This window comes from Myotis davidii, unplaced genomic scaffold, assembly GCF_000327345.1.
Source record: "Myotis davidii unplaced genomic scaffold, ASM32734v1 scaffold638, whole genome shotgun sequence".
NCBI classification, from domain to species: Eukaryota; Metazoa; Chordata; class Mammalia; order Chiroptera; family Vespertilionidae; genus Myotis; species Myotis davidii.
Genome location: NW_006289391.1, coordinates 461,279 through 466,785, shown reverse-complemented (window position 1 = coordinate 466,785; position 5,507 = coordinate 461,279).

Here is a 5,507-nt window from a genome sequence, read left to right as displayed (position 1 = left end):
CATTTGTGGAATCTAGAGAACAACCTAGACTGATGAACAGGGACAGATCCCAAGACAGAGAAACAGTGATCAGACTATTAATCCCCAGAGGGAAAGTAGGGGACAGTGAGGGTAAGGGGAAGAGGTCAACCAAAGGACTTGTATGCATGCGTATAAGCCAAACCAATGGACATGGACAACAGGGAGATGAGAGCATGAGTGGGGGCGGGGGGAAGGGAAGATGGGAGTTAATGGGGGGGATGAGGCTACATTTATAATACCTTAATCAATAAAGAATTTAAAGATAAAAAGTTTGCAGATTGAATATAAAATACAAGTTTGAAGATGAAGACTGAATCATATTCAATCTCTTAAATGAAACTGAGGGCACTATGGGTGGAAACACTGAGTGCTGGCTATGCACCAGGACAGTGCTAATGAATAAAAATGGTCCTTCCATCAGGGTTTACAATCCAATGAATTTCACAAAGTAGGCACCAAAACTAATAAGACAAATTAATAAAATAAGACCTATTCATATTAAATTCCTACCTTAAAGCCATCTGCTATCAGCCTGTGTTGAGCACTTTTTTCTGCTCTACATGATTTTCTGGAAGCATATAATATTAAGAGCACAAATATCTAATCTCTAATCTCTGATGTCAAATAAGAATTTAATTTTAACTCTATTTCTCTTCTACATATGAGTCATTAAATATTGCTTCCTGTGAGCAAACCAGAGTATTTCTCCATGGACCACACCCACCATGAGAAAAGAAAGGTGTGTTGTACTATAAAATGATAACATCTCATGCGGCAACTCCTTTAGGACACCACCTTAAGCAATTATGGTCAGAAACGTGAAGGCAAGACAGCTGTGTGGACATGGAGAGCAATGCAAATTGGTAGCCAAGAAAAAACACCAACATGTAAACCTTGGAAACTTTTAGCTATTTAATAGTAAATAATGTACACCAATGATAACCTGCTCTATGGTGCTAGCTCTTATAAATTGAATGAAGAGAAATAGTTCATCATTTTAGTTGCTACTATAAAGATATTTTATTATTTCACAAAAATCTTTAAACTTTTATTAGAATATCACAATACATTTTCATAAGCTTACTTGCGGAATTAACTAAGACACAGAAATGTGTACTTAATCAAGTCAAAAGACAGACTTGTTTTTAAAGCAGAGAATCGAATGCATGGCTTATATTTACTTATTTTTATATTACTAATATAATACTCCATTATTTATAGACAGGACAACCAACCACATGAGATGATCCCAATAATTAGGTATTATTATTATTATTATTATTAATTTTAATCCTCACTGGAAGCTATGTTTTATTGCTTCTAGAAAGAGAGGAAGGGAGGGAGGGAGAGGGAGAGAGAGAGACATCAACATCGGTTGCCTCCCCTATGCACCCTGACCAGGAATTGAACCTGCAACCTAAGTGTGTGCTCTGATTGGGAATCGAACCCGCAACCTTTTAGTGTATGGAGACGATGCTCCAACAGGCTGAGCCACCCGGCTCATTAAGTGTTTAAACTTTGGCTAAGCCTTCACTTGGAGTCAGAACCACTCTCTTCAAATAACCAGTGCTAACCAGTGAGAGTCATGAAACTGTAGTAACAACCTAGACCCCAACTCTCCCACCCAAATCTGCCATAATCGCCTCCTAACTGATCTGCTTGGGTCCACTCTGACCCCACTCTGGTTCTCCCACAAGGCACCCACAACTAGCATGGCACTTTATTTAAAACTCCCGTTTCTAAACTCCTATTTAACGAGGATGCAAAAAACTCCCACAATCTAGTCCCTGCCTCCTTCTCTAACCTTGTTCTCCTCCTGCTGCATTCTATGATCTAGCCCAGTGGTCGGCAAACTCATTAGTCAACAGAGCCAAATATCAACAGTAAAACGACTGTAATTCCTTTTGAGAGCCAAATTTTTTAAACTTAAACTATATAGGTAGATACATTGTTATTAACTTAATTAGGGTACTCCTAAGGCTTAGGAAGAGCCACACTCAAGGGGCCAAAGAGCTGCAGGGGGCTCGCGAGCCACAGTTTGCCGACCACGGATCTAGCCACATGAATAAAAGACTGCTATTATAACCCAATACCTATTTTCTTCCTCAGTAATTCAATTCTGAGTTTTAGCTGAATATGTGGGAAAGGAATAAGGATCTTTCCCAGCCTCCCTTGCAGCTAGGTGGCTGGATTTGGGTCAATGGGATATGAGCCATGCCCTTAAGAGAAGAAGTATGGCCCTTTCCCTTTCCTGCTGGTTGGAATGTGGAAACTAAAAGCTGAAGGAGTCATCTGGATCACTAGGTAGAAAGTGTCTGGTGGAGGATGACAGCACAAGATGGACAGAGCCAGGTCCGATAGCTGTGAAACTGCCAAACCTGGACTTTTACATAAGAAGCTTCTTTACTGTTTAAAGCACTGTTGCACTGGGTTTTCTGTCCCTTGAGGCAGTTTTACCTAACCCTAATATATGATACGATTCTGCCATATTCTCCATTCTCTGGACTCCGGAGTCATGCATGTGATTCCCTCTGCCTGGAACACTGCTAACACCTTCTGTACCCTCTGCTTTCATCCTTCAAATCTGAGCTGAAATGTTACTCTCTCAGGTAAGTCTTCCCTGACTCTCTAGATGAGGTTAAATATTCTTGCTATCTTTCCCTTACACCTTCCCTTGGGTAATCCTCACCATGCCTATAATTGCTGGGTTAATTTGAATCTCTTTCGGTATCACATACTCTTTAAGGACAAATATCTGCTTTGCCCACTGTCATCCAAGTGTTTGGCATTCAGTATATGCCCAACAAATATTTGTTCAATAAACAAATGAATAATGTCATAGTTTTTGCATAATTTCTGGACCACACCTTGAGTACTTCCTGGCCTTACATTACAGGACTCCTGTAAACTTCACCTGTAGTTCTATTCCTGTCTAACAATCTCACAATGTAAAACTATTTCTCTACTCTCTCTCTTGGATAATTCTGAAATGTGTCAACTCCTTCAACAGATCCACACAGCTCTTTCTTGCACACTTTCACTTTCTTATAATGTACCTAGGACTAGAGTGGAAAGAATTATGGATATTCTTGGAATTTTTTAAAAAATGGAACAGCAATTTTAAGAAGAACAAAGTTGAAAGTATCATGCTATCTGATGTCAAAGTATATTACAAGGTTATAGTAATCAAAACATCCTGGTACTAGCATAAAAACACACATAGATTAATAGAACAAAGTAGAGAGCTCAAAAGTAAACCCACGCCTTTCTCTTACCAATATTTTTTTCTAATGTATTCCCTCAGACAAGGGAAATATAAGAAAAGACAAGCAAATGGGACTACATCAAACTAAAAAGTTTTCACACAATACAGGAAACCAGCAACAAAACAAAAAGACAACCTACTGAACGGGAGAAGATATTCAACAATGATATATCTGATAAGGGAATATATATATATCTCCAAAATTTATAAAGAACTCCTACAACTCAACACCAAAACAAACAACCCCATTAAGAAATGGGCAGAGGACCTGAATAGACACTTCTCCAAAGAGGATAAACAGGTGGCCAATAGACATATGAAAAGATGCTCAATGTCACTAATCATCGGAGAGATGCAAATTAAAACCACAATGATGTTGATGTTTCTCTCTCTACCACTCCCTTCCTCTCTGAAATCAATAAAAAAATATATATTTTAAGAAAAAAATTAAAAATGAAACTGCCTTCAAAAAAGAAAAAGAAAAACATGAAACTGCCTTATGATCCAGCAATTGCACTTTTGGGTATATATCCAAAGAAATCCAAAATACTAATTCGAAAGAATATATGCAACCCTATGTTCAACTGCAACATTATTTATAATAGCCAAGATATGGGAGCAACCCAAGTGCCATCAATAGACTAGTGGATAAAAGAGCTGTGATACTATATACAATGAAATATTCCTTGACCATAAAAAAGAATGAAATCTTACCATTTGTGACAGCATGGATGTACCTGGAGGGCATGATACTAAGTGAAATAAGTTAGAGAAAGACAAACACCATGTAATATTACTTATATGTGAAACCTAAAGAACAGAATAAATGAACAAACAAAATTGAAACAGACTCACAGATAGAGAACAGACTGATGGTTGCTGGAGGGAAGGTGGGTTGGAGGACTGAGTGAAAAAGGTGAAGAGATTAAGAAGTACAAATTGGTGGGTTACAGAATAGCATAGTCAGTAACATTGTAATAATTATGTATGGTGCCAAGAAGATAGTTGAAATATCAAAATGCTTTGTAAAACATAAGACTATCTAACCACTAGCTGTACACCTGAAACTAATACAATATAACATTGAATGCTACCTGTAATTGAAAAAAAGAAAAGAAAGCCCTCACTCACTAATATGACCAACATTTTCAAGAGTTGGGTTGACTTACAGGTCTTTTTTAAAGGAAAATATAAAAAAAAATACAAACCATATTATCTGAATCTGGCCAGGTACAGGAAAACATTCTTAAAATATTTTACAAGTCTCGATCACTTTTTTATGGCATTACAAGTAGCTGTCGATTTACTGCTTTAGGTACTCACACTTACTTCACTGACAGCCTACATGGCTTATTTATTTCTAAAATTAAGCACCTTTTTGTTATAACATTGTGGAGTTAAATAAAATAGAGTCCCAAGAAGGAGGTAATGGAGATAAGACCAACAAAAATCAAGAGATATGAGTAGCAGTCTTCAGTTTTGCCAATGATTTACTGGGTGACCCTGGGTCAGATCTCTTTTAGCAACAATCCAAGTTCTCTTCTGAACTCTAAAATGAAGTGTTCAGTACACATAATTCCTTAGGTCCTTTCCAAGGAAAATATTTTGTTGCCATATCGACTGGCTGTTAATAATTTAATAGAGGTGACATTGGTAATTATGCCAAAAACTGTAATTACAAGTATTCAACGGAAATCTGGTATCTGCCTGTAATTTTTAGGCTCGATAAAGGTTTAAATTAGTCCAAAAATATGGTTCTTCAGAGATCTAAAATCAAATGTGTACTTGGAAAAGCTGGTTTTTGCCTGATGAGAATGGCTTTTAGAATGTGTTCTTCCAAGTTATGTTCTTCTCCCACATTCGTTAGGCGCCCACACTGGATTCAAAAGGTGCTCGGTACAACCCCCCTGGCCAATAAAAAAACAATGGTGTCGCCGGCACTCCCTGGATCACTACGCCTCCCTTCCCTTAAGCTATTCTGGAGCCCGATCAGAAAGCGCCAGGGAGCGGTGGATCCAGCGTCCGGCAACTGCACAAACGTCTGCATTACAACATCTGGTCTCGTTCCGTTTTTCAGAACAAGGTCTAGTCTAGGCTTTCCACATTTCTATGAAAAGTTAAAGCAATTTGTAGCCGCCTCTGGTCGCGAACAGACTGTCACTGGAAGCACCCCACGCACGTCCCGGCGCCCCCCTGCTGCCATTCCCGGACGCTGCGGGCT